Source organism: Anopheles gambiae, chromosome 3, assembly GCF_943734735.2.
Source record: "Anopheles gambiae chromosome 3, idAnoGambNW_F1_1, whole genome shotgun sequence".
NCBI lineage: Eukaryota > Metazoa > Arthropoda > Insecta > Diptera > Culicidae > Anopheles > Anopheles gambiae.
The window spans coordinates 27,329,030-27,339,452 of record NC_064602.1 but is presented as its reverse complement, the minus strand read 5'-3'; the positions used below and the strand labels follow the sequence as shown (position 1 = coordinate 27,339,452).

Below are 10,423 nucleotides of genomic sequence, written 5' to 3'. Positions count from 1 at the left end.
TTCCGATCGACGGGTTTTGTGGTTTTTGTTTTCCCTTCTGGATGAGTGCATTGAATGGAGGAACTGATTTGTTGAGACACATGATTGAGCACGGACTGATTGGGTTGTCGTGTTGCGTTTGGAACGGTTTTCGAACGGGGCTGAATGTTGCTACCGCTTTGTGATGCGCAAACTGGATGCAGTTTCTTGTGGCAATGCATGACAAACGGATGATGGAACACTTCGCGTAGCAAAGAACACGTGCAGCGTTGATGGAGCGGAAATTGTTAAGGAGGAGATCTAATGAAGTAAATATTTAGATCATTTCAGAGAAGCACCGGACAAGGAGGTGGAATTTGTAGCAGAAATTCCTTAAATTGAAATCCATAAATAACAAAAGCATGAAGCAATTTAATAAAGAGACTGTTAATTTTTTTAGTACCGAAAATTCCCAAGAATGATTAATTTAATGATCGAGTATTGAGAACTTTTTTTCAGATCACTGGATTGATCGTGATGCATCACAAAAGTTTTATTGTAATAAAACGGTATGCCCTTTTCATCGACCTGCTCCTGGAATTCTATTCGTGCACCTCGCGACTCATAATTCTCTCCGGAAAGCTTCCCTGCGACACAAATCTAATTACACGCAACGCGTCATAAATCTCAACAGAATTCCTTACCTTTCGGGAACGGAAAACCGTTCCCATGCCGAGCCATCTCCATGGCAACCTGTTGCATTTAGCTATTCTTAGCGTCGAAAGGAACGTCCAACGTCTTAGCCGTTGCGCGAGAACGAAGCAACACGCTGTGCACCCTCGGTGAAGCAATTCTGAAGCTTGTTCTGAATAGAACGACGAACGTTTTCTTTTATTCCCCGGGGCGAGATATTCGCCCCATAACAACAACAACAACAACAGCACCGGCACGTCATCGAACGGGAGACGAACGACACCCCATCAGTTATCAATAAAAGTCCGGTGCCGGTCGTCGGAAAGAAGACGCAAGAAAGCTGAAGGAAGCACAAACAAATCTATACCCGATTCACCCACAACCCGGGTGATCGGGGATGGGATGGAGGTAGCGAGGTAGAGAGGCAAGATAAATTACACATCATAAATATTAAGCCATACAATAGCGATATGTCATAATATATGGCGTTTTTATTTCAATTTCTCATTTCGTCATTTCAACGACGGTGTACACTGACGACGGCAGGGCTCGGTAACGATGGGACGACGCATACACACACACACACACCCACCGGCCTGAGCCTGTTTGATGTTTCAATCATCATTTTTCTTGCGTGTGAAGCGTCAAAATTGTGGATATTGTGTAGCGTTACTACGCTTGCAATCAAAAGATTACCGAAGAGGAAGGCTTTTCTTTTCGACGGCCTTCAGGGGCATTGGGGGAACAATTTGATATTTGGAGCTGTTTGGTCTTCTTTCTACCAGGAACCTAATAGTTTCTCCATCACTCAACATTGCTTTACCCGTACGGTGAAGCTTTTAGTTTGACTTTAGTTAAAGGAAGGTCATCCATAATCTGCGCTGCTACAGGGAATACTGTTTACGCGTGTTTGTTTGTTTGGTCAAATGACAGATGATCGTTCACAAGAAAGTACGTTTGCGTTGTTTTGCTTTTTTTCTACACAGAGGGCGCTCTTTTTTCAACCGAGTGCTGATCTCATGTCTTACTGGGGTTTTAAAAGTCCTCTTTTCAATCATACATTACCATGGCAACTATGTCTAAACCTCTGGGTAAATGCATCTGTTATGTTATGTCCGAAACAATGCAATTCCAGCGTCGAGGTGTGACTCGTCTCGTCAGTGTTTTCTTACCGGATTCCTTTCCTTTACCCAACACGATCATAAAACACGAGCTTTCGCGCCATTGTGATTTCGAGTGAAACGGAATACATTTGAACAAATATTTGCTGTTGTGGTGCATTTCTTAGGAATTTCTTTGGAAGGAATTATAGCCAAAGCCAGGCGTATTCCTATTTTCTTCGTTGCCGAGGCTTGACGAACGATCGTTTGTTTGTTTGATTGGTGTTGGGCTTCCTGCGATGTAATTGACCCCATCATAAATTGAGGGTGTCACCGTGGTACCGGAAGGACTTACAGGACAGTACAGCTACGTGTTGCACTGTGGGTCATGCTGTGACGTGTATCCTAAGGATCTAAAGATTTATGCTGCACTGTGTCGAGTGTTCTGCAAAAGGCTATGATTGGAGGGGTTATAAAACGATCGTTTGCAACAAGATTTTGAGCCCGAGCTTCCCGAGGCTTCCGACCAACACTGTGGTTGAACAAAAAATTGTAACACGGTACAAAGGAGTTTTTTGATGAATTAATTCCCATGTCTTTGTGGCACAGTTGTTCAAATTCGTCGCTGGAAAGAGGGCTGATGAAATGGAACAATTTAGAGGCTATTCATGCAAGCGTTTTGTGCTGAAGGAAGGGTAATAAAATCGTAAGAAGTATATTTACAAACAGCTTAGGCCGTTGCAAAGATCATGATGATAAGACAAACAAATAATTATATTTTTTGCTGTCTTGTTTCAATACCGATGGTTTTAACAATACACTAAAAACGTGTTTCTTACCATTCTTAAGGTACAGCTAGAAAGTATCGAATTCAACGGAACGAATGATGCAAAACATCGGTTTAAAATACAACGCCTCTTTCGCTCTTTTTTGCCTCCAACGTACACATCGAAAACATTCGTCCTTTCGCCAGGACAAATCACACACCAAAGCACGGAAATTGGACTGCGAACGGATTGTGTCCCGCGCAAAAAAAAACAGGAAGAAACACATTCCCTCCACGTAATGCGATACTTTGTAATGTCTCGATCGTGCTCGGATGTCGCACGCATACGGCGGGATGCGTTTCTGGTGCCGGCGTTTGCTTTCATGTTTTGCCGAATTGTGTCACCCTGCGTGCGGCAAAACTATCCCACCGGCAGCAACAAGGGACGACAAAAGGCGCTCATGCCGCCAACTGATGGCGCGGTGCGCCATCTCTCTACTCCGGAACCGTTTGCCGCTACTTCCGGAACGAGTTTTTCTCGATTTGTTTTCGGTGTGTTTTATGTCCTTTTTTGTAGCCGAATTTGTGTCATACGAGCGGGGTAACGGCATGAGCGTATGATGTCTCGTGACAATGTTATTAATTTGTGATGTTCAGTTAGCAACGAAACAAACTGCTTCAGGATTGGAAGTCCCTCCCGAACAGCTACAGGCTAGAGAACAGTTATCATGTCCTTGTTGACATTGGCGTAAGGCCATTCCGGGACGGTTGTTAGAATAATAAATAGAAAGTTTGATACAAAGTAGCTGATTACGGGGCGAGTTTTTCCCTTCCCGCTCGCACGGTAACGTTTGCTTTCGGGATGTTGAATCGTTACGTTAAATTTATGGTGACGAAATGGAGGGTTGCAACGGATTTGGTAGCCGAGTGGACAAAAACAAACACAATTGGACCGGGTATCGGATTTCAATCAGGAGGGGCCAGTTTATCTTGGCCGATAATCCAAGGGCAACGGTTAGGGTAATAATGGCGACCATGAAACAAATCGTACATGAATGTTTGATGTTTGCTAGAGCCAAACGGGGGCAGGATTGGTTGCGTATCTAGATGGCTGGCTCAAGATATAGGGCAAGCGAGGTAGCAGACTGTTGGGTCACAACGGTAAATTGAGCTGTTGTGAAATATGTTTATTGAAGCTATGGTTTTGGTTGGATTTAGTTTGTAATTGTAAATATATGAAATTCTGGTTCATCGAATTCGGTAGCATCGATATATTTCATGCACTATATAAACATAACTTTCAAAACAAATTGTACGTGTGTTTTAAAAGCACAAAAGCTGACGAATATAGGCAAAGAAAGCACGACAAAGTAGCTAAAATTGAATTAAATCTTGAAATTACTCTTTCTTTCAAACATTGCTTTCAAATGTTATGCAAAGGTTGTCTTATTTTTATGGTTTATTGGAAAACTTGAACATACTATTGATTCTGAGCGCTGTACACGTGTATCTGTTTGCTGTCTATCGCCTGCCCTTCACCAAGGGGGTGTAGCTCAGATGGTAGAGCGCTCGCTTAGCATGTGAGAGGTACTGGGATCGATACCCAGCATCTCCAGGGACATTTTTTCCACCACCAAACAGCAAGGTTTTTTAAATATGCACTTTATCAATTTTGCACCTCAAACTGACTCTTCTCTTTTCTCTTTTTATATAAGAGAATATATATTTCTCTTTATATATATTTCTCTTTTTTTTATATAACTTCTTTGATCCTTGTTCGCTTCGATTGAAACATATGGGTCTAGTCGCTTTTACGATTGAAAGTATTCCCCAGGAGGGTTATGTTTTAAAGAACCATGCTACAATGATCTCTACAATTGATAAAATCGTGTAAAAAGCTTAATGGATTGTACGGATTTGCTGAACGTATCGATTGTTTGACCAGTAAGCATTCACCTAGAAATGTCAAGATGGCCTGTTTCGCTCTCACCACTCGGTTTGTCAGACAGATCAAATTACATCAGCTTGATCGTAAATAAAAATTGCAACAGTGTATTTGCACTGTACGTGATATCGATCCGTTTTTAAAGAGGGGTTTTAGTTTTGGTTTTGCCGCTCTACCGTGGTGTCCTGGCGAGGTTGTGTGCTGTGTAATTGTTTCTGATTTATGTGAGCCATTGTTTATTGCTCTGGCTCTGGATTGCTGATGCAAATCTAATCTAAGATAACGAGCCGATTTTGAAACAAAAATGGATTCAAATTTCGTTAACGTATGCTTATTGTTCCGGTGGGAAATGTAACATTCAAGCATATCGATACTTTTGCATGCGTTTTGAATGTTCGTTCTCTGCAAGTTCTCGAGTTACACACTAAACCGTTCGTTTCGTCAATAAAATGTACACACAACGTTGTTTAGCAAACTGTGGTCGGACGGGTATAAACTTTCTCTGTGCAAGGTTTTACAACTTTACTTGGAAGTGTTTTGTGTGCTGCTCGGTGCTCGGTGTTGGCCACACGCCTTCACAGTTGGAGCTGCAGTTCCTGCACCACACGAGCAGAAAACTATTCCGTGAAATTCCTCTGAAATACAACCGACCACCCGGTTTGGTGCCCAGTTTGGGTGTAGCACCAATTTGCATTTGCACCTTCGCAATTCCGTTCCAAAGAAGTCAACCGTTCTTATCACCCGACAGATACTCTGCACGATCAAGGCGCGTAATGTGTGACGTGTCAACGGATCCGTTGACGATGCTTCCCTGTGTAGGTCCCTGTGGATAGCCCAAACTGGCAATCATGAAAGAAGGAAAGAGAGCCAGTGACAGTGAAGCAGTGACGAGCAGCGGGCGGTCGGGTAAACAAAACTCGTGGGTCATCCTCGGGAGCTACTGCTGACGAGCTACACTCACTGCCTTAGCCAATTTCATGTTTATTTAGGTGAAAGTAGGCAAGCGTGGTTTGCAAAAGCTGACGAACCCCCGCCGAACGGGGACACAGGCCCGTACTGGGACCGCCCGATGCGTGGTGACATCCGTTCGGTAGAAAAGAGCAACGCGTCTGCCTTGTTGTCTCGCACCAAACGTTGTATTGCTCTTTGCGAGAAGATAAACATGTCAAGAGAATCTTCGGACGGTTGAAGAGAATTGAAGGAAAGAGACAAAACAATGGATAGTTTTGACAGCCGGATGATGAATCCTTCATTCATTCGATTTGAACGATGCAATGCATTGGGTTGCTGTCGTCGTTTCCTCTTTATCGTCACACTCCAGAGCTCTGGCGGTGCGAACATCATGTTTCTGGCACCAAAGGTTCTCAAAAAAAAAGAAACTCTCCTGAAAGACATCTTCCTTCACCGGGAGGTGGCTGTTCTGGGTTAAGAACGCCACATGATAGCCCGCGGGAGGCTTCCATTCTCATTTGCGCCGTAAGTTCCAACGTCTTGTTTCGGGCACCATAGGAGCAGCCAGCAGAGCAGCACACGTACCATGTTAACTGGTAGTTATCGAGAATCATCTCGAGTCACTATGCCAAGAACCTGGACCTGGATGGACGTCCGCAGCCAAATAAGGATCGTCTGAGGCACAGGGTGCCACGGTCCCGGCTGCAAGGTCACCCAAGAGAGCCCAGACCTGTGGGTCAGAGTGTGCGAGATGTGCGTATGATGAATGTGAACAGATATCAAACTGTGTCTTTCTTCCTCGGCAGAGACACGATCGATCGTCGCATCAGCAACGCAAACGGGGTGAAAAGTGTGCCGAAACGCGTTCGCGGAAGGACTTCGCTCGGACTGAATGATCGAGGAAGTGATCGAGTTCGGGTTGTATGCACTGGCACCGATGTTACTGGTCAAGTGGAGTGTTTGGTGAGCGATGGGAATGTATTGTTGGTTGATCGATTTCATTCCGATGTACATTTACGCGTCTGTTGTTTGTTTGTTGAATGGCATTGCTTTTCAATATCTTCATCGATCTTGCGGTGATCGATCGGGATGATGTTGAGGTGAGTTCCTGTTAGCCAGCCAGATAGGATCTTTATGATCATTTTGATCAAACGATTGAGAGTGAGCATTGGAGATAAGAAAAAGATGCTTGGAAGATGTTAGCTTATGTGTGCAACTACTGGAATATGTTGAAGTTGTGCAGGGTGTAGCACACTAAGCATTAGAGACGCAAAAATCGTAATCCTATCGTGTATAGAAACATTCAATGCCAATCCCTGTCAACCTTTTCATACACCATCGCTTATTGATTTTGCCAATTCGCGTAGACATTCTCGTTACTGCCCTTTTCTGAATGCGTTTCACACTCACAGCACGATATCACACACTCGCGATATTTATCGTTATTGGCCGCATCATATCGGCACTATCGACAAACAGAACGCGTGACGCGCACCAGTGCGATGGTGATAGATCGTTTGCCAAAGTCAGACGCACTGTAAAGACGGTCACTTGTACTACTCCGCCCCGGCCTGACACGTGCAAAATGCAAACTGCAATGAATGTTCAATGGTATCGTTGCAAGGAAAAAAATAGGGTGAAACGTGTCATTCGGTGCACGTTTGCGGTTATGACCGTATGAGATAATCATCACCATTTGGACGCTTGTTCACGATCCATTTACGAAGTCGGTACCCGCTATGCCTTTGCGACGTTGGTCGTTTGCTTTGCCCGATAAGCATCAGCGCATCAGACCAAGTACATGTCAGAATGTTCGTTTTCCTAGCTTTACCCAACAAATGGCATACAAACACACACACACACACACACACATACACACACAATTGTGGTCCAGGAAGTGCGGGATAATCTACCACAGCAGGAGTGGATGTATTCCGAGAGCTTTGTTTGTTCCGAGGTTCCAATTTCGGAGATAATTCTGAAGAATTTCCGTACACTTTCCGCTCAGATTTCAGCTCATCTGGCGCAATCGGATGCAATGGGCTGCAGAGGTTATCCCGTTGGCTGTTATTGGAAATTGGCCAAACGCAGGGACCATCGATGTCGGAGAACGGTTTATCAGCTAATGAATGGAATGGTGAAAACAAAATGATGACAGATTTAACCTTCCCGCGCAACATCTTGCTGTGAAGAGTCGTTAGTCCGTAAGAGGACCTGATGTCGCCTGGATGCCTTAAGGCGAATTTTCCCGTACCAGAACAGAACGGGCGGAGTAAGTTTGTGGCACCGTAGTCACAATGTTTTGCGGTTTGAAATTACAACCAGCGGTAGTGTTTGGTTGCGGGAAAAGCGGCCCGGTAGCGCAAAAGAGCATTGCTGCGCGCGGGAAACATTTTGTGCGGGGCCGGGAATTCTCGCGTGGCTAGCTTGGGAGATGGTAAACCACAGCCACAATACCACAATGACAAAGTAAAAACGAAACACACGCGAATACGAAACAAGCCCCGGGGCTAATCGGTGGGTAAGCATTGTTCGAACCTTTTGGGGTGTTTGTTGGGCGGTGTTTTTTTGCTTATACGTTCCTCTGGTCCACATGTTCCACAACGGGGGCATAATTAATGAGGTAAAATTACCTCATCAGCTTGCGCGAGCAGCCTGCTGGAGAAGGATGGGCAAATTATGATATCATGTTGATGTCACACTGTGCTTCCCCCTCCAGGCGATACACCACGCGGGAAACGCGGATCACATTAACGGAAGCAGAGCAGAGTAGATGTTTGTGTGTGAGAAGAATGTGTCGAAAATTAGTTTGTATGTCAACAGAGCAAAATAAGGAGGTGGTCCTGTGGTGTGCCGTTTGGTTCGGAAATGTTACCATATCGGGGGGGTTGTTCCAGTGAAACAATACACCGTGGACACGCTGTAACACGAAGCAAAAGCATAATGGCGTACATTGGATGTGTTAAATTGTATTCATTTGTAGTATTTCTATAGAAGCATTCGCAACGCAAGCTTAAGAATGATAAAAATAAGACAACAAAGATCCTTTTCCCAGGCGGCTTAGTTTGTTTGGTGTTGCTTGTTTTGCGTTTTGCGATTACTTTGCTTCCGTGTCCCCTGTTCCACCACTGTTTGCCGCAAAGCAAGCGCGCTAAGCGACGCGGCAGCTTCTCCAGTGACAGCAACGCAAATCGTAGACACAAACGACGAACCCCGTCGTTTCTAATTCTATTGACCAGCGCGGATCAGGTTTCACCAACCAACAACAAAAAAAAAACAGCGTCTGGCCCTGAAAGACTGAGATGTCCAGCGGAGGTTTTGTGTGCGTGAATTTCGTTTGTAGCGTACCGCGGCATCGGCACGACCCTCCAGCTGCGAACTGTTTTGACGCATGCACACTGGCACGACACAGGGCCGGGAACGATGTGCGCTTCTTCCTTTTTTGCTCCATTTTGGAGCAGTTTGTATTCGTCAATTGTGTGTGTGTGTTTTAATTGTATACCGAGCAAAATGCAAAGCCTCCACTCGGCGCAGAAAAGAAGCTCCGACGCAATTATTCAATTTTCCCATTATTGCAAAGAGCCCTTTTCGGGAACGGAACGGTACCAAAGGCGTTGTTGTTAGTTTTCTAGAGTATAAAATTACATGCGCAAAGTGACGCACTAAGCGCGGCACTGCGGTGAATGCTGCAAAAGACTAAACGAGCTCGCCAGACCTCTCGAAGGACTCGTGGCAGCAGCCACCATATTGTTCATGAAGACGCTCAATTTACGTCTACGGTCAGTTGTGGTTGCGTTGTTTTGCTTTTCTCTAGCTCACGTTCGTCGCTTGCACTCTTCGGAAAGCATAACAAGATTGTACAATATGGTCTGGTGTTGTTTTTTCGCCAACTAATCCACCTGGTGAAGGTGAGCTCAACGCATCATTAAACCTGGACTGGTAGCAAACGGCCATAATTACCGTGTTTTTTCTGGATCATCCCAAGCGCTGGAAGATGGACCGATAGGGAAACGTGCAACGGTTAGGCTTCGTGGAACGGATTTAGATCGTATCGCACCGATAAGCCACCGACCAGGGGCTCTTCGGGGACAACATGATACTTTGCTTCTGATTTCTTGGTTTCGCCTTGAGAAGCTGTGTCCAGAAGCAATGAGTTGACGATTCTATTTCGCTCTACGCCCTGCACCAGTTTTTCCCTTTGACCCGAAGTGGCCAGTCAGCAGCAGCGCCACTTGAGGTAAGCTGATAATTGTGAATCCCTACGGCCTGTCGTTACCGGTAGTTACCAGGTTGAAAGACGAGCTGCTAGGTTGAAAGGATGATAATTTGAGCTTGCGCGAAGGATTAGGAGCACCGAGGAGGATGAGCAGTACCGTAGTAGTTGCAAATAATTAGATAATTACTCCCGCCTCCCGACCGTGGGTGCCTGTGGTCTGTTATTTTTTCGTGCTTCCGTAACCAGGTTGCGGGTGCCTGCGCTATGGCATTAGCCAGCGTCGAGTGGTTCAAGTGTGATAAAATTAGGGCTTCTGGTGAGCTGAAAGTTAAGCCGGAAGGTACCGGCTCTCATGCAAGAGTTCGCAGCAGTGCAAAATGACCATGCAAGAAGGGGTCTTATCGTGTGCAGTGCAGCGGTGGAAGTTGGAAGCTGTGGAAGTAGCAGCATTGAAGTGTCTAAATCAATAGAAGCTACTGAAGGTGTGCGTCCGAGCTGTTTATCGTGTTACGATCTAGGATTGTTTCTTCTTCTCACGAAGATCGGAAAGCTCGATAGTGGTTAGTGTGAAGTTAATAGGAAAAATCAATAGAGAAGAATGATCTAGAACTGTTCGCATAGTTGCTGATCTAGAGCTTTAATGCAGAATTATCTTTATGAGCTACTGTATTTCAAGAAAGTTTAACGCTACGTACAGATAGACGGTTATAGTTTGAGGTTAAAGCGAGGAGTAATTTTATAGTTTCATTAAATGCAGATCATAACAAATCCCAAACATTTGATGTGATCAAATT

The 10,423-nt window shown here is 44.9% G+C and overlaps 1 non-coding gene across 1 annotated transcript; it reads left to right on the top strand.

Annotated features, from left to right (window-relative positions):
- The first annotated feature begins 4,059 nt into the window (after positions 1-4,059).
- Trnaa-agc (transfer RNA alanine (anticodon AGC)) lies at positions 4,060-4,132 on the top strand. Its single transcript has one exon. It is a non-coding gene; the product is annotated as a tRNA-Ala (tRNA).
- Positions 4,133-10,423: the final 6,291 nt, after the last annotated feature.